The sequence below is a fragment of the Uloborus diversus genome, chromosome 3, assembly GCF_026930045.1.
Source record: "Uloborus diversus isolate 005 chromosome 3, Udiv.v.3.1, whole genome shotgun sequence".
In the NCBI taxonomy this organism is placed as follows: Eukaryota; Metazoa; Arthropoda; class Arachnida; order Araneae; family Uloboridae; genus Uloborus; species Uloborus diversus.
This window is the reverse complement of record NC_072733.1, coordinates 169,423,571-169,447,929: the sequence shown is the minus strand read 5'-3', so window position 1 is coordinate 169,447,929 and position 24,359 is coordinate 169,423,571. Positions and strand designations below refer to the sequence as shown.

At 30.8% G+C, this 24,359-nt stretch overlaps 1 protein-coding gene across 1 annotated transcript in view; it reads right to left on the bottom strand.

The window, feature by feature from the left end:
• LOC129218475 (flavin-containing monooxygenase 5-like) overlaps nt 1-18,823 on the bottom strand; it is a 65,592-nt gene extending 46,769 nt beyond the window's left edge. The window contains exon 1 of the mRNA XM_054852756.1: nt 18,780-18,823. The gene's annotated coding sequence lies outside the window, so the exon portion shown is untranslated. The remainder of the gene's footprint in view (nt 1-18,779) is intronic.
• Between the last annotated feature and the right edge of the window lie 5,536 nt (nt 18,824-24,359).

Genomic DNA, 24,359 nt, shown 5'->3' with positions numbered 1-24,359 from the left:
CCCCTTTGGTTAACTTGTAATTCAATCCATTTGGTACAAATAACGGTGCCGTTTGGTTGAAGTGTGTTCTCTCATTACTTTCTGGTTTTGTGTTGAGCACTTTTAGCACTGATGAAGGTGTTCTGTTGTAGCATCAGCATAGCTATTTGTAGCATTTTCTTAACAATGTGGACTTTATTTAAGTTATATTTTCATATCGAATGTAAAATTTTCATCGTGCAGCGTGAATGAGTAGTTGGGTGATTTTCTCAACACTTTAACGATGACGAGTATGAAACATTCTTCTCATTATTAGTTGAAAGTTGTTTATTTAAATATTAAAAGACATTTAAGTACACAAATCAATGATCAGCAACAAAAAAAATTCAAAATTAAAATTTAGTGCAGTTTTAAATTTAAATTGCATGGGAAAATGTCAATATTATCCCCTAACTTAAATACTGGTTAGAAAACTTATGCAGAATGCTGATGTTTTAAAACTTTTATTTAATTAATTAATAATGAAAAAGAAAACAAAATACATTATTACAAAATATTATTATTTCATAAAAATTTTAACAATACTTTAAACAAAGGTAATTAAAATTTGGTAAAATAATTTAAAGGAAATATTCTGTTTTTCATACAAATCCTTAATTTTTTATACTGCAAACATTTATGCGTTATTATGTTTTTATATTGCCTCAAGTAAGACCACGTTTTGACAATAAACACATAGTACTTTTATATAAAAATTTAGAATGTATATTTTTGAAGGGTACGAGAACAGAAACTTCAGAAAGGGACAGAAATGACGATAAACTGGGAAAAAATGTTGAATATCCTTTTCCAGTGTTTCAAGCTATTATATTCTTATAAATGTTACATATCACCTTCACATTTGTATCTTTTTTATTTTGTGTAAATTATCTGTGGTATAGCAAAGAGAGGAACTTGGCTTAGGTGGCATATTCATATGACACAATTTCATTTTCAGGGAAGGTTTTATCTTATTAAGGATTTCAGAGTGCTCTTATTTTTATTAATATTTGAATTTTGACAAAAGAATTAAAAAAAATAACATAACCAAATAAATAAAGCGCACTAAAAGCATTCTCAATTGTTTGGCAATTGCTTTCGCCAAAAATTACCTTGAAAATAAAGGACATAAATGCCAAAACTATAGTTTCAGCACAATAGGTGAAAAACTATTTTAATTCCCATAGTTTAACCATTCATATCTTATAAAAGTATGTTATTACACTTTCAGTGAACCAATTTATTTTACTTACCTTTTATTTCTCAAAAGATAACTAGGGGTACAGAAATGATATTGAATAAAGTCCCACGTGAATTTTTAAGATTAAAAAAAAAAAAGCTCACAGACCCTAGAAGATGAGATATTTCATTTAAATGATGCTTTTCTGCAGAGAAGAACGTTCTTTGTACACTAAAAAATCCAATTTGCGCCACATAAAAGACTTTATTACCCCTTTTTCTACTTGGGCAGTATTTTCACAAAATTTGGGGATGCATACGTAATGATGTGGATAACAAAGCGTATAAATAATATGAAGAATATTGGTGTAACACATTCAAGTAGACATCATAATGCATTGTATTAGTTTTTATAACCCGTTCATAAAACAGTACATTTGTTCAAAAGTTGACAAAAGTATGTTGAGGACAAGGATGAAAAATCATACTTCATCTACATTTTAAAAATAAAATTTTAAATACAAAATGCACATAATTAATACTCTTTGTGGGTGTTTTAAATACATCATTGAATAATGAAAATAAATATTCATTTACAAGACATAGTATCAGGAACAAGGGTTTACAATTTGAGAAATAACCCAGTGATACTTCATTAAAATTTGATAATTTGGAAGAAAACGTTTTGAAATTTCAATTTACACTCTTAATTTAGACTGAAAACCAACCACAAAATATTATATCATAATAGGTTTGCATGTGGTATTTGAGATTAAATCAATTCAAACTAGCATTGCGTAAAACCTAGATTTTTTTCCAATGCTGTTTTATCTCTCCTTTTTTTCCCCCTTTGAGTTGTATCCCTCTGTTGCCGTTGTACGATGTGTCTATTACAACAAGCATCATGCTGGTATAAACAGAGTTATGACCACCCAGTACCTTTGTAAGAGTTGAAACAGTTATTGAACACAAATAATTATTTACTTGTGAATCAAATGAAACGAGTAAACTAATATAAAAAGATAGCAAATTCATTTTCTCAAACTGTTACGCAGTAATTTCGGTAAATACCAACTATTCCTAACAAAAAAGAAATGAACAGTAGTTATTTAAGGTCAAATACAATTTGTTCAGTATGTAATTGGGCAAAAATAGAAGCAACAAATTATACAAATAAATTAACAAAAAAAAAAAGTTCTATCAAAGTAAAATTTTCTATTTAAAGAAGTGAAATCAAATAATCAAACAACTTAAAAGCGATTTGTATTCAAAGATTTACAAAATATGGATTTTAGATAAACTATGTTATAATATTAAAATAAAATACCTTTTTTATTTTATTTGTTAAATGAAACTTTTCCTCCTTAGTGGAGTCGCTTCGTCCCAATTAAAATGAAGTTTAACAAAAGTTTCGATTTTACGTTTTAATCGTTGCCAAAAAGAAAAAAAATAGATACTTTTAAAATTCATTGTTAAAAAAATGATTTTACGCATCAATATTCATTAATATCAAAACAAAAATCGTTTGCAATTTTGTCACACTTTAAATTCACTTCACTTTGATGCAATCGATTAGTTTCTAATTTTGGCCAGTGTTAAGTGTACAAGAAACGGCGTTGGGGGCTTGATCAATATATATATATATATATATATATATATTTGCATCTTTTGAACCAAGAAAACTAAAAAGCGTGGAATTTTCTGGGATTGTCCTGGAATCTGGAATTTTTCGGTGTTAAAATTAATTTTTAATTTTGTTGCACTTTTTAGATAAAAAGCATTCAATAGCACTCGCAGGCAGCTAATGTAAACTTCAAAAGATCGCCAAATCAAAAAATTCTTTTTGCACATGTTCTGCGTCAAGAATGTAATAAAGGTTGTCAGATGCAAATCTCACCTTAAACATCAGAATTAATACAGGATTCAAATTTCTTCGTAGGCATTTTTTCTTGAACTAGTCAAAGTCAAACGAAAAAACTGTTCAGATCAAATAGTTAAATATTTGAATGAGGTGTTCCGGTCGAAATGTTTCGAGCAGAAAATGCTTGTATGGATTTCATAATCCTTCATAAGTTATTGGACAGGCAGACCTACATCAACCCATATCCATACACTAGTGTTTTTTTTTTTTTCAATATTTTTTTTACTAATTGTGTTTTTAGAATAATTTAAGCCTTCTTTTACGCATAATGTTTTCTACATTTACAGAAAAATTGGCTAAAAATATTGCAGTTCCATTTGAAATCTCTATATTTATGTTGAATATATTTTTTAACGTTATATTAAGCCGTACGTTATATAGTTGTATCGCAAATTTTAAAACGATATTTTTCGCATTTTGAAACGTTTGGCAGAAGTCTTTCAAATAAATAGAGCAATTAACTGATGAAATGACTTTAAATCCTTTAAATCCAATGCTGGCTGCAAACCAGAAGATTTATGAAGATTAACTCTAAATGTGCAATTTCTTTTCGCTTCATTACCCATAAATAAGAGTTTTAACATCATTATTACGCAGTTTCTACTTTTCCAAATGTTTATATCATTGCTTTATTAGGTCCTAATAATGTATTAAAATAATTATTACGTATATCCAGCAGTTTCAGTTTTCAATATGAATCATACTGTTTGCTTTTCACGCTGATATTAAATAGTTTGAAATCAAGCTACTAGCAGAAAATTTTATCTATTCTGCTTTACATTTCTTACAAACTGAAGCGAGGTACTTGTTGTATAGTATACTCATTAGCTCAAGAAACGACATATTGCGCTAATTCTAAGTCAACTCTTAATGAAATTGAGAATTGGATAAAATAATGTTAAATTAATCGCTTTTTTTACTAGTTAATCTATATTCAGAAAAGTTTATCTTAGCTAGCATAGCAAAATAATGATTAGAACATTAACTGTACACACTAGTGTAAAAGTAAATATAATACAAAAACATACAAAGTAATCTTCATATGTTTTAACTCATTAACTTCGCAGAAACTGTGAGATATGATTATATGAATTTGTGTGGAATGATGCATAACATACATAAATACGAAGAAAAACAATTGTAGCACTAAATGTGACTGACATCTTGAGGAATTAAGTACCGCTCATACCTACAGTTTTTTTTCTGGCGTTAAATTTTTTCCTTATAATTATTTTTCCAATTTTGTTCTTATAGTTGTCTACTGGGCTAAAAAGCGAAGATTAATGCAGCCACAATTAAATGACTCAGCTTTTCCATGAATTTTTCATCTTGGTTTTTCTGCATGCAACTAAGCATTATCATTTATAAATATAAAGTAAGATCCTTATGCACCACTATGAAATTTCAAGTACAGCATAAAAGTTTTTAAGCTGTTATCAAAAATTTACTTTAAAAGTCGCAACTTCTATTTAAAGTGGTTTTCCTTACATTCATATGAATCTTTTCTTATAATTAAAACTGATTAGTTTTACCAGCAACTAAAATTTTTCTTTAAATATTGCGAAACACATATAAAGAAAAAAAGGCTTAATTTAAAAGAAAAAAAAGATACTTGAAGTGTGTAAGAAATAGTAATATATATTGAACGAGCTTTTATTCGTGAACCCTTATCAAGGCCCCTTGATAGTAGTTTCTAGAAAGTGTCGCTTCAGTAGAAAATGAGGGCACATCAATCAGGTATATGTTTTCGGATATCGCTTGTGTAACACCTTTGAAAGTGTCTTCCCTTTCTTTCTCTAAAAAAAAGATTTTCTCCTTTAATGGAAGCAATTTTACAACGAAATGAAAATCTTTAAGATTAATTGAAAATAATTGGTGGAATTAGATCACTTGGCAAAACCTCTTCTATTGGATGAGTTCATTCACTATTTGATGTGTCTATATAATTATCGCACATATGAGCATCGTGAAGCACCACTAGTTAGGTTGGTAACAATTAGCCGTACGTAAAATTTATGTTTTGATTTTGTTTAATTACAGCACTCACAATTGTATCTTTAAGCAAAAAAAAAAAGTAAACTAACTCTTCTCATATGGAATACAACTTTGCACTTAACTTATTTCTAGGCTTTGGCATCATGAATTCTGCATTATATCTTTGCGTGCTCGTATATGTTAATCTTGAGTTTCTATCAACCTGCTTTTTATTTAAGTTTTCGGCGAATATTTAGTAAACATTTTGGCACCATTGTGTTTACTGGTCTTTTCGTAGTTTTCCATTTCATTATACTGAAAAATGATCTCACAACTCCAAAACAGGAGCTTGTCAGTATCACTTTTTTGCTTTAAAAAGCGGGATATAAATAGTTTTATCTCAAGTGCAAAAAGTAATCATTTTCAATCTAGATTAGCATTCATTAACTTATTGCTTGATTAATTCCAATTAAAAAGAAAACGTCTGTCTGTAAAATAATGAATATAGTCTTTTATTTTAAAATGTTTTCTTCTATTTTATTATTTTTTTTTAAATTTGTGTAAATTTTCTACTTACAGAAAATTTTTTAAAACATTTTGGGAGCATAAAAATCATCAAAAATCATTTTATGCGTGATTTATCTCGGAAAAATTCAATTTCTTAAAAATAGAAAAAGTAAACATGATAAATGCAAATTAGGGCACATATTGTGTCATCCTAAAAAAAGTGTATGCAATAATTTGCAATTTTTTGTGCTTTATTAACGTTGTTTTATCAATATGTTTTCACCACAAATGTATTCTTTTATTCCTTAATACTTCTATTCGACTTAAACTATCAGAAATATCAGGACATAGAAGGTCTTGAAAGTAACATAGTTGAAAAGAGAAAAAGAGCTTTGTGTCTTGCTTATTCATGTATTTTTAATGGTTTACATTTAAAAAAAAAATTCTGTGTTTACATAATGTTAAAAATGGCAAAAAAAAGTATAACTGATGATTTCTCTAACTCACATTTTTATTAGGAGGAAAGCAATTGTGGAAATGCGTTTAAAACGTCTTGTCGTTTTTGCATATAAGCATTTATTATTTACGGAAATCGACAAAACATTCCTTATCTGAAATAAGAAGTATTCATACAAACATTCCACATTCACACTATATTTGCTTTTATTTTTATGTGCCGTGGGTCCTTAATAGAAGGATAATGAGTTCGTTGGCTATTAAAACTTAGATTTGGAAGAAAAAAAATGCAGAAGCTAGTTTTGGATGTTTTGAAATCTCATGAAAGCCTTTTGTCTTTTTTGTTGTCTTTTTATAGGGGAGAATGTTGTATCTTGAGACACTTTTCATATTTTAATTTTTAACGTCAATTATTTGAATCAAATTTTAAATCTAATAGTCACAGAAAATACCCCCACATATTTCTATGCAATATATTTTTGAAAATTCAGTGAGTTTCAAAATTAGTGCGAACCATTTCAAGTAAGAGTTCCAAGCAGTGCCAAGGTACAACATCATATTGTAACTTGGGACACATCCTGTTGTACTAAGGGAAAGTCTTCATGATTAGGAAACAGCTATATACTTGGACCAATTTTGCACCAAGAGACAAAAATTTTTTTTTTTTTTTCATGGTAATAAATTAAATCATGAATAATGAATTATGATTTAACATTAAATGCGTTTAAAAGACTGCATAAGATTAAAACATTGTTCCATGTTCCTAAACATATTTTAATTTTTAAAAACCATGCATATGAATGTTGTACCTTGGAATATGTCCTAAGGTACAGTATGATTGGCTGTCCCAAGGTACAATCACCACGTGGTTTAAGAAAAACTAAAATGGTGGTCAATCTAGATGTCCTATCATTATTTTCTCATAACCAAAAGATTTAAAGTGCTTCTCTTTTGTAACAAAATTAAATATACTTTATGAGTTTTACAAATACAAAGACAGAAAATAAAATAAAAATGAAAAAAAAATTACTTTGGAGTCATAAAATTTTCTTTCTCTAATAAAATTTTCTATTTTACTCGTTTGATGCCGATTTTTACTATGGCACCATTTAGTGGTGAAAGTTACTATTAGAGATTACTAAAACATGGCTGCTAACAATAGATTCTTAGAACTATGTAGATTCTTAGATATTAGCAGTGTCCAAGGTACAAACGTCCCAAGGTACAACACTCTCCCTTACGTAGTTCACATTCTTTGGAATTCAAAAAGAGTTTCTTATAACCTCGAAAACACCTTCTTTTTGCAAATTTGTGGTTTTTAGCTGTTACATATATTTTAAATGTTTTGGCACAAATAAGCTTTTTTCATGTCTGATTGTTTCATATACAGAACTTATATAGTTATAGTAGATGTATACAAATAAACCAAGTTCAAATTTAAGAAGTGGAACATTTGTGATAAAAACAAAGGCATGCATTTTAGCGTAACTTAAAAAGCTTTTTTTTTTTTTAACGAAAAATAAATATAGCAGTAAAAACATCAACTATAAGTTTTAAATTAGTTACACTTTTTTCAAAAAACAAATAAATGCATGCATACATAAAAGGGGAAAAGAAGAGCATATTAATAATTTAAGATGAGGAAAGATAATGAGACGATTTTTATTAATGCGAGAAAAGCGTTTAATCAGAATTTCACATTACTTATTTTCATTTTAGGCACTAAAGGTTACTCCCGTCGGAACGACGCCGACGATTCTCTCGGATTGCTGAAGTAATTTACTGGTTCCTGTGATTGTGGTAAGTACCGCGACTAAACTTATTATCTTTGCAAGAAGGTGCTGCCGTGCTTAACGCAAAAGTCGTATCTGCAGTTGAGCTCAAAATGAGATGGCGCTTGTTGAAGGTTTGAACGCTTTTATAAATTTGATTCAGACGCCACTTTTTCAGATTTTCTTGAAAATTATTTTTGTTCACAAATGATCATAAATCATTGTATTTAGATAAAATATCTTGCCAAGAACCACCTGGTTGCAATAACTCAATTTAATTTTTAATAAAATGTTAGTTACGGCATACGTGCTTAGCATGGCAGTACAGGTAAACAGAAAGCTACAAATTTAAAACAGAACAAGGAATGTCTTTTGCTTTATAATAAGGCTGAGAAAGTGATAAAGATTGGGACAACTTATTAAGCACTTTTAAGATGTGATAATTATTCAAAATAATAAAATAACAATAACGTAAAATACACTTTCTCGGAAAGTGAATTTAAAGACTTCAAAGCATTGTTGCGTTAACAATTTTCACTCAAATAAAAGTTTCTGCTTTTAATAATGAATGAAAGCATCAAAACATTAAATCAAGTTTGTTAAATTTCTACGGCTCTGTAAAATTAAATTGGCTTCATTTATTTGCAGTTTTCAAGTTTAAAATTAGGTTTTTGAACTTAAAAATTCATGTTTCAAAAATGGGCTAAATCACGGATAAATAAACCGGTTTATCTCTTTGCTCTCACAAATCGTCTTCATTAATTGAAAATCGATTTCTGGAAGCCATAAGTAGCGGGGAAAAATTAACATTTAAATTGAGTTGTTCCTATGCATGTGGTAATGTTTTTAATTCAGCTTTTCCGCCAGAAAGGTCTCTACAATTAGTACGTATAATTACTACAAGTTTTCATTGAATAGTTTTTGTTTTGTCTTGTGAGAGTTGAAAGCGCAAGCTACAGAAAATGTACCATAGAGAGACGACCGCAGAGGGTTTTCCTAAGTATAGATAGATTGAATGTGAAATTAAATCTAAATCTATCACCAGTAGTGATTGTTAAAGCTTCATATATATGTATATATATATATATATATATATATATATATATATATATATATATATATATATATATATATTATACAAATTTTTACATAGAAGGCAGAGCTAAGCTAGAGATCATTGTTTTGTGGTATTCAAATCCCAAGCTAATTTTGAAAGTTCAAAAAAGAAAAAAAAAAAACATCAATAGAGCTGTAAGTATTACTGAAAATAGTTTGCCGAAGCAATTGCTGATTACAGTGGTGTGAGTAGTTTGTTTTTATAGTCGATTGATAAATTCATTAGGCAGTGTAAATGAACCCAGAGCCTGTTGCACGCTATAATGTTTGTTTTGTCCTTCAATGCGTATAAGAGTCGATAAAAGTTGCTTAGTTAGTATTATAACATAAATTTCTGTTTAGCAATAACACCGATATGCATTGCGCGCTATAATCATAAGCACCAATTTTGTATCAATTATTTAAATCTTATCACATGACCGGTCACGAGAATTCTCGTGATTTTCTCGTTTCGTCAAATGACCGTTTACGAGCATGACCAGGTACTACTGTACGATGAACACATTGATAACTCTCACGTTATCGTGTACATTTTTTCTTGAACGTTTCGTCGGTTCTAAAAATTCATAGCCCCTAGATTGAATAATCTCTGAACCTTTGCACACACGTATTTCATCATGGAATGCCCATTCATGTTTTACAGGTCCACAATGTGTTAAGGGTGCAACCCCAATGTACTAAATCAATAATTTACAGAAAAATAGGTTTAAAAAAGTTCTTGTGAAACACAGATTGTAAAAAATAAAAAAAATACCATTGACCCACCGAAACATTGTTGAATTTGCATCAAGGCATCATTCTTAATGACAACGTATCGGCCAATTTTTACTTCATACTTACAATAGCATTTGGTATGCAAAATATAAAAATGATGATATTTTGTACACAGTGACGTACCTAGCATGGGTGACACCCGGGGCGGTATTTTATGGTATCCCCCCCCCCCTACAAACACGAAAGAAAAAAAAGTAAAATTTCATGTAAACATAAAAACACGAAATGTATGCAATTTTCAGAAAAAACTACAGTTGTGTTATAACAAAATTTTAAGTGGGCTAATGTATAAAAGAAATTAAAATGGGGGGTCCGGGGGGATTTCCCCAAAAGGTTTTTAAATTTGTAGTCTTAAAAATGCATTTTAGCTTCATATTTTCAAAAACTAGCGTTTTTAATTTGGCTGTAACCCCCCAGACGGCTAACACCCGGGGCGGACCCCCCCCCCTTCCGTAGCCACTCCTCTGACTAATGATTTTTTTTCGCAAAAGTTGAATACTAAAAAAACTTTTAGGCAGTAATGTGATAATGAATGTATTAAAAAAGTAGATAACTAAATAAAAGATAGAACTGAAACTATTGCGAATCATTTACTAATCCATCACTTAGAATGAAAACTCATTTGTCAAATTTTACTGAACAGTTAAAATGGCGTTCGGTACAATATGTAAACGTAAATGATTTATTTCGTGAGTTATGAAGAATAAGCTGAGGATACAGTGTCTTTCCGAAATGAGGCGCAAGTTATCCTTGATATCTGTTTTTACATTCTTCTGGCGTTGTGAGGAAGAAATGCTTTCTGTGTCAACGGCGTTTAACTTTGTCGTCAGAGTGGCTCGTTGCATTCAGGAAGCGTTATGTTGCTTCCTGGATAAGATCTAGTGGGTGTCCGTGTATTATTATTAGCTTGTTCTTGTCTTAATTTCGAAACTTCTAGTAGAAACGAGACAGAGCTACGCTAGACCTTTTGAAATTTCGTCCTTTTCAAACAAGGAAAGTTCCCAACATGTTTGATTATGTTTGTACAATTGCTGACAATTGTCATTTCGTTCAAGGAAATGGAGACAAAAGCTCAAAAAATACTTTCGTCCCTTCTGAAAGTCATTTTAAAAAAAAATCTGCTTACCTCTATGAAGCAGATTTTGCAAGAACATGATTGGGCAATGTGCGTTCTCAAAAACATCTTAAATGCAGAGAGGTCCGTTCGGGCGAGAATTTTGATATTTTGTGCGTTCAAAATGCAGTCTTATTTTAACTTTCAACAATGAAAATGGAATGTGATTTTGCGGATAAATTAACTATCGCACCCTACACGGGTGTTGAATATTTGTGGGGACATTCCACTGAAAACGGTCATCTTGTCCTGCATGTGACCAGGGCCAGATAATTGAATGGACTAACTAGGCTGTAGCCTGGGGCCCCCACTTTTTATTGGCTCAAAACTTTTGAAATTGTTTTAGCCAATATCTAAAACTGTAAAAGTTGACTTCAGGGGAGCCTTCGACTTATACGCTTAAGATCTCCCAGTATAATCTCCCAGTAATAATCAGGCTCTGCATGTGACAATTCGTATAATTTATTAAAAATAATACTTTAAAAGAGTAATGAGCAAAATTTTGTTTCGTAAGAAACCACAAGAGTTTTTGTGCTTTCTTAAGCAAAAAATTAGTTCATTACCTTCTAAAATTATTAATTTTAAATGAAATATATGATATTCCACGTGTATCACAAATTGACGATTTTTTCGTGCATTAGCCTTATGCACTATTTTTTTTAATGGTTAATATTATTTTTCCTTAATAAATTCGGGTCATTCAATGCGAGGAACGGAACTTTTGAAGTATTTCTGTCAATAAGTTTTGTTTCGTCAATGCAAATAATAGAAACTAGAAATTTCATTTTTGGTAGCAACAGTAAGGTTTTGTCATGAGAATGACGTAGAACATCATAAGTTATTAATTTTGAAGAAAAGAATAGAAGAATTATGCATTCAAATGCCTGTGATGGAACGGGGCACATATGAGTCCCATTCCGTCATCGGCATTTATTTGTATAATTCTCAATAATTTTTGTAAGGAAAACAACTTACTACGATCTATCTCATTCTCATGACAAATCCATACTCTTGCTATGAAAAATAAAAAAAATCTAACTTATTTTACTTGCATTTTCTGAACAAAACCTGTTGGCAACACTACTGCAAATGTCTCGTTCCGTCACATGGAATGGCCCTTCTTTTTACTTCCTTTTACCAAAAAGGAAGTATTATTGTATTCGCGAAAAAAAAATTCACTCAAAAATCGGCCTTAATTTCCATTTTGCTCGCCCCCAAATGAATATCGAGTTTTTTGTTCAACCCGACCACACGTGGATACATGCCTAAGAACTAAGTATAGACACGCGAAATATCCATTTTGACGATCCCCGAGTTAATTACAACGAGTTTTCTCGTGATGTCAGTATGTACGTATGTCTGTGCGTATGTATTTCGCATAACTCAAGAACGGCGTGTCCTAGAAAGTTGAAATTTGGTACGTAGACTCCTAGTGGGGTCTAGTTGTGCACCTCATTCTTTGGTTGCATTCGGATGTGATAAAGGGGGTCTTTTACACCTTTTTGGGGGGAAATCATTGTTAATTTCAATACAATATCAAGTGGTGTTATAATTTGGCAAACACTTGGCAATAAATCGCCAAGCTTTTGGTCGCCAAGTTTTGTCACCAACTTGGTGACAAATTTGGCGATTTTTTTTTAAAAATCTGGTTTCAATTTGGTCACTGTTGGTGATATTTAGAGCGTTAACTTTTGAATGACGTTGAAATTGCAATAATGGGGAAATAACATTAAATTGATGTAAAAGGAAGTCATGTGATACACACATCAGCTCGTTTTAAATTTGGTTTCAATTTGACCACTATAGGCGATACTTAGAGAGTTAATCATTGAATCACATTAAAATTTCCAATATTGTGAAAATTAATCTGTATAAAACTTTTTTTTTTTTTTTTTGCTTCGGTTCGCAACAAACTTGGGGTGAAAATATTTAAAGCATAGACTAATAATAAGAGTAGACCGAGCTTTCTCATTCTTGCTGATAAAGAAAATTGGTTCATAGATGTATCATGTGACTAGTGGAAGGGCTTGGCGAAGACTTTTGCAGCATGGTTGCTAGATGGCAGCATTACCTATAGTTTGGCACTCGACATGTATTTTAAGACAATGTATTTTCATTAAAAAAAACTTCCAGGTGCAGAGATTGAACTGTTTTGCTTTTAGTTATGCATTATTTTGACATTAGTAATAGTTTTTGATCAGTTTTCGGTAACTTTTATTTCATTTGGAGCTGTCAGCGTTGGCGTGAACGAAATGGCGTAAACGTTTTGCGTTAACGCAAAAATGTACTAATCGGTATCTTAAATTGAAACTGTAGGTAAACATCTTACCGTTTGCTGATTCTTCTTGGTCGCTTGCATCTTTTATTGCTTAGAAAGTTATTGAAATTGACTAAAGAAAATGCACAATACTATCTAAACGAAAAACTCACTATATTAACAAAACATTTACAACTTAGAATAACAAATTTACAAATCGGACTCCATAAAAGATCATTCTTCCGTGTTCCATCAATTCTATTTATTTAATTTCGCGCTGGCGTTGATCGTCTGCTACGTTTAACGCCCGCTGTTGCTAGGATATCCACCAGTCACATGGTTTGGTTTTTGAGCAGCAAAAGGGTTGCCATAGCTCGGTCTACTCTTATTATTAGTCTATGATTTAAAGTGTTTCTGTGCTTACTCAAATCCAAGGCACTATTATCATTAAATATGCGTAAAAGGAAGTCATGTGATGCACATTTCAGCTCGTTTATTAAGAGTTTAGCTTTCAAAATCTACAATTTGCTTCGTCATTGCTACGTAATGAGAGCAAAAGTATTTACTAATTTAGACAACAAGTTACGAGTTGTTGAATTTACATGTCGTGCTCGTGACACAAGCAATAAATTTTAAATTAAAAAAATATTTAATAAAAATATAACTGCGATAAAAGTATCTTCTGCAGTTAAAAATGGGAATGTAAAAGTTATTATTTTGTGTTTTGCTGCAATTTGTTGTAAAATCTTGAGACGCACCACCATAATTTTGAACCGGTTCGAAAATACTATTCAAATGATCAAGTAACTTTTCTTAAACATAAAAATTGAAAGAAACTAGAATTGTGACTTTTAAATACTTCACATTTGTACATCTGAAAGCCAAAGATTTTTCCTAAGTACTTTTGGATGAGTATGAAACAAACAAGAATTTTAAAGTTGATAAAATATTTCAAAGAACTCGACTCTTTTGATAATAAATTAAAGGGATCTAATTTCTTGTTGAGGTTTCACGGAAAAAGAAATCATTGCAGATGATCCCTTTGTGTGCGTATTTTTTCTTCTTATAAAAAATATTTAAGGTTGCTATATTTCAATGAATTATACCTCTATCCACAATGAATTGTAATTTTTAATAAATGAAAATTAGTAGCGTAATCTCACGACACATCTTTAAGCAGTTAGCATGAAACTTAATTTGTATTCAACCCCAGTTTTGCATTTTTCTGCGTTGGGTATATATTTTTTCTTTCCTTTTTATTTATTTATTTATTTATTTATTTATTGGCATAATTTATTTTTCCCTTTGCAAACTGTATTTCATAGATGGCAGCACTGCAAATATTTTATTCTTTCTGCAGACCTCATTTTTGAATGTAATTAAAACTTTAATTGATATTAATGAGTGTAATCCGGGGGTTCCCAAAGTAGGTGCCGCAAAGGGTCTATGATAAATTGAAAGAAATAGACTAGGGTACCACAAGAAAATTCTAATTCATCTAATGGTGTCACGAATCAGAAACATTTGAGCATTGATGGTATAATCAATCATTCATTTGGTCTTGGGTACGGCGAAGAACTTTTACAATTGAAAATTTGTACTGATTGTGGATTATTTTCCTTCTTCTTTATTTATTTCTTTTCTCCTAATGTAGCAGGAAAAACAATTTTGTCTACACAGCAATTTTTTTTTTTTTTTTTTTGAAAAATAGAAAGTAAAAACTGATGTACTCAATTACTTTGGACCTGCTTCTTGATTACTAAACAAAACAGCATTTGGTCGATTAAGTAGTGAAATAATTTTATGAAAATAACTCCTAATAACTCTTAAAAATGAACCTAAGCTTCGATCATCGATCTACTCAAAAAGCAATTATTTCCCATCTGATTAGAAAATTAATCGAAATACTTTTAATGTTGCTCCGTCATAAGGTGTGGTAAATTTTGAAGCACAAAAGTCTATAAACTGCATGAAATTTAAACTTCAATTGCTGAAAATAAAACACAATTTGAAAACCTGTTGGGAAACGCATAAAAATATTTTCACGCTCTGTAAGTTTAAAGCATTATGTTTACACACACATTATGAGAAATTCTAGATCAGAGTATTTTAGCAAGACAAAAAATGCATGAAATACACCGGCAGCTGAGTCATTTCCAGCCGAGAACTGCAGTTTCGTGCTTATTAGCACTCATCAGCCCGGCATAGGAAAGTGACTGAGCTGGAGATGGAAAACCTCTTAAGGAAGCCAAGAATGCCAAACAAACGCAGTCCTCGGCTGGAAATGACTGAGCTGGCGGTGTATTTCATGTATTTCTGCTTTAGCCCTGGCTATAGGGCGGTAATTTACTGAACATAAGACAAAAAGTATTCTTTGTTTTTATCTCTTAATAATAGATACCAACAAGATGATTTATTCATTATAACGTCGAGCTAATCTATTTTCCATTGACACAACATAAACGCTAAAAAGCTTACTGCATTTTTTCTGATCAGTGTTTTAAAAAATCTTTTATGATAGAACTTTGAATAATATGCTTAAAAGATTGATATTTAAAATATTTAATACTAGTAGTACGAGGAAAGAATTTTCAAATTCGCTAACAAAAACTGCTTTAAAGCGACGGCTTTTAATAATCTCAGATTTCGCTTAATTTGCATAAGTGTTTATGCTATGATAAAGGGTTTTTCTGAACATTTACTGTCATTTGTTTACCTAAATTTTAGTGACTTGTACCTCTGAAAAGAAAATAAAAATGTGAGTTGATGCTTAAATCCAGAGCTTGAAAAGAAAATGGATATGGTGCCATTTACCTCCCAGACATAGATACAAAAATGAGGTATGGAGGCTACCGGGCTCCTTAGCCTGCTTTTTTGCTGTTTCTAGTGCTATCTTGTAGCAGACCCACTTTTTAGATTTATAGCTGCGTTCATAGTAATTGAATATAGTTGAATCGCAGTACGCGTTAAAACACTTCATAGTAAATCGCTGAGGAAATTTCAATCCACACAGATCGATAAAGCTGTGCAGAATTTTTGCATTGTCAAATAAAAACAATGAATTGGCTTATACAGTGAAATCTGTGCAAGTTGACCACCTGCAGTGTAGTACTTTAGTGGTCAACTTACAGAGATTGATAACTATGATATAGGACTAATTCTGTACCTGACAAAAACAGTAAACTTAGACATGTGCTTAACGTGCTGGGGTGGTCAACTTTACAGGTTTTAATGTACTAACTTACTTGGGTCAAAATAGCAGTTTTAGTACAAAGAAACTTAAAAAGAAGTTGATTATTACTAAACTGCAAATTAAAAGTAAATAAATGCAAATTCAAAATATTGAAGCATTTCATACATCATGTGAGGCCTATTTTGGGAAATACTGAATTGAGGTTTGCGCCATTTTACTTGCCTGCGTGAATAATAAGCTGTTTCAGGAAAATAATCGGCACATAAATGTTTCGAATCAAACTATCGATAAAATATCAAGACCGGAATTGGAAAAGCACCATCTAGGAAAATCCATGACCTCAAAATGAAACCAAGCATCCTACGGTTTGTCTCAATGAAACCATATTTTGTAGAGTTAAATTATCGTAACCTTGACTGAAAAAAAAAGTTCAGAATTGTGTGTGAAAAAGATGAAACAAGTTGCTCGATTTTGGGAGGAAAAAGGAATTAACTTAGAAATTGATAGGAAATATGTCTATGGAGGGGGGATTTTTAAAATACAGTGGTTTTATGCGGGCTAATTCCATGCCAAAGTACACCATAATACAGAATTTTGGATTTACCTTTCTATTCATTTTTTTCTAAAAAGAATTATATACATAATTAATTCAACTTTAATATTTATGTAAGATTAAAAACAATTTGTTTTTTTATGTATTTTTTGCATATACTTTTATTGTCAATAAAAATATTTAGGGGAATTGCAGTGTCAGTCACATTGGTCATGTAGTGTCAGTCACATTGGTCATATAGTGTCAGTTACATTGGTCATATAGTGTGAGTCACATATAAATAAAATGTCATGTTATAAAATAATTATATGTTTCATTAATCTAGTAGCAATATTAAATAAATTATTATCATTACAAGGGTAATTCCATGTCAGGTCAATCACCTTCTTGACCTCACCATTTCCGATTTCAACGACATTTGGCGTGAGGGACACATATGACAAGTTAAGTAATCCTGCTATTTTTTAGAATTCTAATTTAAAAATTTTATGATACACAGAGCTGTTAAAAAACTGAAAAAGTGCATAAAAACCGAAAAGTTGTAACATGCAAATGACTGCAACTTCTCTCCTAATTGTAGTAGAAAAAAAATTAGAAAACCATTGTAAAGCTAGCTTGTAAAGAATAGAGCTTTCTATTGGAATAAAACATGACTTTCTCACGGTAGTTTTAAGTTTCAAGGTCATTCACCGTGACTTGTAACCTTGATTATCTCAAAACACGCCACCTTAGAATTTCTAGAAAAAGTATTTTTTTTATTGCTCTAACACTACACCAAAACGTAGGCTGGGACCGCAATGGCAAGGAACTGCAAAAAAAATCGAGAATGTTTATATATTTTCTTTAGATATTTTACATTATATCTGTCCTAATATTATCGTTTTAATTTTTTGGCCGTACTCTTCCTGAATTATGCATCTTTTGACAAATTGATAGATTTCTTAAATAAGAACTAGAATATGACAAAACTTTTGTTCGATAACCATAATTTTTATCTGTAATTAGCAACAAATCTTAAAAATAAAAAACTGCAAGTTTTAGCCTATGACAAAACTTCTCGTATAATAGCAGAGTTTTGTTTAACAATCAATGATAGAAATTCTGACCAAACATTAATAATTCTGAGAGTACTTAATGAGAGTTATTATAAGACTTTAACAAAGATTTTTATTAATGTTGGTACAGAATTTCTGACATTGGTTGTTAAATAAAGCTCTGTCATAACGGCAAATGAATTGTCCTGAAAAATAATCTTCTTCCAAAAACATCCTTCACTATTTTATTTTAATTGCTACTTATTTAGATTTCTCTAATTATTTTCGTATGGTTTTCTAGTTAGTATTATAACTCATAATCAAGAATTCAAGTGAATCAGTCAAGGAATGGATACTAAATTGCTCTCTTTGGAGACAACGATAATGCATCTTATAGTATAGCAGTTTTTGCGAAGACAGAATGCGTTAACTAGTAGCTTAATTGAAATATATAAAAATGCTTGGAAAAAAAAGAAATTTCAGAAACTCTCTTCACACATTTTAATTTAAATGTGTCATTAAAATAAATTTAAATCATAAAAAAGAACGTTTTAAATATAATTTTAAAAAATATAATTAAAATACCTATTTCATTATAAAATTTATAAGTCAAGTACATTAAATTTCAAATTAAAGTGTACAAATATTTGCTTGCGAATATTTTATGCACATTTAAAATTAAACGTTTTGTTAGAACATATTCTTTTTACATATTTTTGCGGATATCGATGAAGCATTTGCGATCGGTATGATGAATAATTTGCTGATGAACAATTTGTAATTCTCTATTTGGGTGACATCAAATAGGGAAGAAAATTAATAATACGAATATGTATTTAAGATGAATTCGAACGAAGAGGACAATGATCACTAAATGAGTTTACTTCTTGAAAGAAAGGATCGTCACTTACCCCTGGAAGCCGATCAATAGGAAATGAGAAACTCTTAATTCCTCAAGCTTCAAAAGATTATGAACTCTTCAAGGTTAAACAGTCTGCTCTTATACCGAACCGCTTTGGTCGTGTGTAATATGCATAATAATTAAGTGTCAAGGGGAAAGGGAAACTTACGTTAAGAAGGACATTAAGTAAATTACGATATTAAGTGAATTACTTCTCTACTTCAGATGTCAAGTTGATGACGATCAAATTTCAAGTTTGTTCTTGGTTCTAAGAAATGAAAAATTAGGCTTGAGGGCTTCATTTTCTTTCTTTTTATTTACTCGTACCTCTTTTTTTTTCATTGCTCTAAGTTTTGTATTGAGAGAAATACATTTTATTTTTAGTATTTTATCATAATTTTAATGATTGAACCAGACTTGAAAGGTATTCAAGAGTGCTTTAATTATTAACATTAATACTTCTTTTTACAAAAAAGTACCATTTTGCTCACCCCCGAATGAAAGTTGAGTTTTTTTTCGACCCGACCACACGTGGATATATGCCTAGGAACGTACAGACATCCGAAATATCCATTTTGACGATCCCCGAGTTAATTACAACGAGTTTTCCCGTGACGTCTGTATGTACGTATGTATGTGCGTATGTGTGTATGTATGTCGCATAACTCAAGAACGGAATGTCCTAGAAAGTTGAAATTTGGTACGTAGACTCCTAGTGGGGTCTAGTTGTGCACCTTCCTTTTTGGTTGCAATTCGTATGCTCCAAAGGGGATCTTTTGCCCCTTTTTTTGGGGGGGGGAATCATAGTTAATTTCGATGTAAACTCAAGTGGTGTTATAATTTGGCGGACACTTGGCGATATATCGCCAGTCTTTTGGTCACCAAGTTTTGTCGCCAAACTTGGCGATTTTTTAAATTTATTTTATTTATTTTATTTTTTAAATCTAGTTTTAATTTAGCCACTGCTGTTGATATTTAGAGAGTAAACTATTGAATCGCATTAAAACTGCCAATAATGAGAAAATGACATTAAATTGGAGTAAAAGGAAGTCATTTGATGCACACATCAGCTCGTTGTAAAAAAAGAAATAAAAGAGAAAAAAATTTCAATTTTGAAAACTACTCACCAGAATATTTTAGTTATTGGCAAAATTTGAGAAAGACAAATCACAATCTTTCTGGAAGAAGAGGATGTAGTGGAAGTAGTGATTTCGTAGGAGAGAGGGATGGACGGTGAGAGTGAGCTTAAAGTGCTTGATTAGTGATTTTAGCGACACTTTGAAATGAAGTTATGATCTTAATCTCATTGAAAGATTCTAATTGTAGATGTTCATTTTGTTTGTAATTTCAAACTCTAGAAGTTATTTCCCAATATGTAAGAGTTTATAGCCGTAATTTTGAGATATTGTTATATATTAAAAAATGTGTTTTGGGCACAAATCTGTACGCAGCTGCAAAAGCACACTTAGCGGGGGGAGGAGACTAACTACATATATTCTAGACCCAAAAACAATTTCCAGCTTTTCCCCAATTACTTTCGAATCTAGCTCAACTCCCCAATGGCATGGCCTATTATTTTTAATGCCCCTTTCACTTTATTCTCTAGTTCTGTAATAACTCGGATACACGCAGTGTCAGGTATTTGGTGTTTGCTTTTCATATCATTACAAATAGGTAGAATTACCGTTACTGATATTGAAACTGAAAACAGAATGAGGCAGCATTTATTTTGCTAGTTTCAAGTAGTACATTAATTAGTATAATGTATTCTAAATTCTACTTATTTATTCATAATATTGAAGCAACTTGCTTACATTATGTAGAGATGTTGCTTTTTGTCGTTTATTGAATACAGTATGAAGAACTTCTAGCTGCTACTAGCAGCAGTAGTGTTGTTTTTCCAAAAGGACGTTTACTTACATGTAAGGGTCAATCTGCCGTAGAAAGGTTAAGGGCAGTAACTGCAGTTTTTTTTTCTTTCTTTCTTTCTTTCTTTTTTTTTTTTTTTTTGTCTTTTTTCATTTTTGTCATCTATTGTACGGTATTTTTGTTGTACAAGCTTGCTTACTTGGTTTCGCTGGGAAAAAAGTCAAATTCCAACACATTTTCCTATTGTTAGTATTGAATCCAAAATGCATTTCTTCAAATATCTCGAAAACTCGTTTCTACAGATACTGCCGTTTACCTGCCTACGGCAGTAGTGATTCAAGTATCATTGTTAGTTTCTAAGCTACAACAACCAATTATAACTGCTGAAATATTGTAAATCGAGTGTAACAAACATGAAAGTTAACTTACTCCTTGTATTGCAAATTGAGAACAAACATTGGAAAGTCACGTGTTGGCTACTCTAATACTCTTTGATCTTTATGAGTGGAAAAAAACTCAAATTATTATCTAAAGCAAATCTTCAATTGCTCTCCAAAAAGCTCTTAAGTAGTTAAATTAATTCGATGAAAATTTTAAAATCACGTTTCGTCACGCTTTAATTCGTCTAATGTCTGTGGTTCTCTAGAAGGAAATGTCCTGCCTCGCTGCGTTTGGAGTACTGATTAGCATCGACAAGTGCTTTTAAAGAAACACTGTATAAAAAATGCAGCGGAAATCATAACGCTTTGTTTATTCTTAAGCGGTTCATTAATAAAGCAGTTATTTCATGCAACTAATGAGCTGTCATTTTATAAGAAAGTACGCTTAAAAATGCTCCCTTTTTTGACATTATTGCTAATTGTCTATCAGAAATCGCTGGTTAAATCCCTTGTGAATCACCGATTAGTAATTCTATCTGAAGCGAACAGTTAAATGAGATTGATACAGTCCTGAAAATTGAGCGATCCGTAGCGGGGTGGGAGGGGATTTTGAAGACTTAAATTACATGCGTACATATCTAAAGGAAAAAGTGTAAAACGGACATAGTTGTGAATATGGTCACTGCGGTGCCTCGTTTTGCATTTTTTCTTTTTTCGGAACGAATTACCTGGCAAAAGTGGCCAATCCTCATAAACATTATGGATGTTTTTTTTTTTTCAATTTAAATAACATATTCTGTGAGAAGTATGGCCTCACAATTTTGAACTGAAAAGTAAAATGCTCACTAATTTTAGTTACAGTAGGAAGTTCATACTATTACTTTAAGGAGATGTCAACTTCAATTAAATTTGATGCATAAATCACAAATAGTCAGTTAAATATTTTTGGAGACGGTAAAATGTCTCCTTTGGTGCTCGAAATGGGGCGTAAATTTAGTACAATAAACAGATTTTATAAACTTTTGATGTAAGAATTTTCGTCGTCTCATATTTCGATAATAAGTGTAAGCGGTACGTAGTTTGCGTCAAGTTAATTGACGCCCCATTTCGAGCACCAAAGGAAGAAATTTTACCTTTTTCAAGAATACTTAACAGAACTTTTGAGGCCTCAAACTTTACCACATTCGATGTTTCTGAATGCAAAAATATTAATTTTTATGGGAACGAAATTTAGTAAACATTTTAGTTATTTTGTTCAAGATTTCAAAATTTTGGGTCATGCTTTTCACAGAAGATACTGCTTGCTTTGAAAAAAAAAATGTATCTGTAATGTCCGCGGGGATTAGCTGCATTTGTCAATTATTACATTTCGTCCTGAAAATAAAAAAAAATTGCTAACTCAAAAAAATATGTAGTTTTAAAAAATATAAGTGGAAAAAATAAGCTCAAAAAAACTTCAAAAATGCCCTCAAAAATCTCGAAAATATCTCTAGATGAGAAAAAGCTCAAAAATAAAAACTTGTGAGGATTCAGGAGTATATTGTCAGATATACATACACCACCGTCTTTAAAAACCAGGGAGTTAAGAGAAATTTTACTGTGGATATAAATCTTTAATAAACAGGAAAATATATTGAGTAAAAAACCAAATGCAGCAAAAATAAAGATTCTGAGAAAGTTTGAGAAGAGAAATAATGAAAAAAAGCCCCCTACTGATTTGATAAGTTGAAAACAATAGTATAATAACTCGTGATGTAAGGAAACGAAAATCAGAAACTGTGAAAGAAAATATAACTTTTTAACAATGAAAAACATGATACTTTCATGAAAATAATGCAATAGTAAGAAATAAAAGTGGAAAATCAAGATGATTTATGAACGGTTTATTGCAATTAGCCACTTTTTTCCTTGTATTAACTATGAATTCTTTGTTGCGTAACGTGAGATAAATTGCTTGCGGATGCTGGTTGGAACCTTGTTGCTATTCGCTTTAATGCCATATTGACCGAAAATTGGAGTGCAATAAAATGAATAAGCGGCCTAAAATGTGGGTGTAAAAAATGAGTTTACGCGTCAGCATATCGCATGACTATTCTTAACGACATCTAATCACGCATTTTATGGCGTAAAAAACTTTATGAAGAAACATTTTACTGTGCTCAGCGTAACTGAGTGGCAAGTGACTTCTTCAAATAATTCAGTTTCGTTCCATTAACTATGATTATAACAGCTAAATAAGAATTGTTTCATCAAAAAATTAACTTGTTTTTTTTTTTTTTAATCATACGATTCTTATTTGGACGTCTTTGTTGAATAGTGTTAATTAAATTGTCTTTAAATGTTGTCTTAATAGGAAATTGGACTTAATCAGAATAAATATGAAAAGGGTAGGATAAATAAGAAGCCAGGTTGTCTCGTTTAACTGAAAAAATATCTAGGTGACTAATTCTTTAAGAAGTCCTGTAAGACTGAATTTTCCTATAAATCTATAAACTCTGAAAAATTATTCACCTGGCAACTTTTTTTTTTCTCTTGGCTTCTAAGTTTTTTTTTTTCTTTTAGTCTTTGAATATGAAGAATTCTAAGCAAAGCATGTAGGGAAAAGGGTGTGCATTTCAAAATGAAATGTTTTACTGAGATAACTTTAAGCAAAAATTCACGAAACATTCTCAAGTGATGGCAGTACCAATCCTATTTCTTGGCTAAACTTTTGCAGTGAGCTTGGTTATGTTTTTACAGCGACAACTTCTTTGTTTTAGCAGGTGTTGGATATAATTTTATCACAATTTTCTTCACATGAAAATGTATCTTGAACTAACTCAAAAGCAAAACCTAAGTATTGCAAATGGTTTGTACAGTGGTATGAATTGTACAAACATTCAAGTAAATTTAGAACAATGCTTTTTTTTTTTAGTTAAATTTTGATTTCTTTACTTTTGTAAGTTAGTTCTAAGGTAGATGATGTGGTACTAATGAAGAGCTTCCATATCCTCTCCGTTATGCTAGTATTAGTTTAGAGTATTATAGGTGTTAGAAAATATGTAAATATTTCTCTTTGTTATTTACCAGCTATCAGTTTGTAAATTTATTGTTATTATTTATTTATTCATTTTTAATATTTTTTATTTCTGTATTTATTTTTTTTTTCTTACTAAACAATTAGTGAACAATTTAGTGTTCAGGGGGGGAAAGACAAAATATTTTCATTTAATTAAAAACTGAAGTTAAAAATAACTTTAAAATACGTCATCAAATTCTATGAATCTGAAAACCAATATATAATACGAATAATCTTTACATAATAAAATATTTTTGTACTATCTTAATAAGTTTTTTTTCTT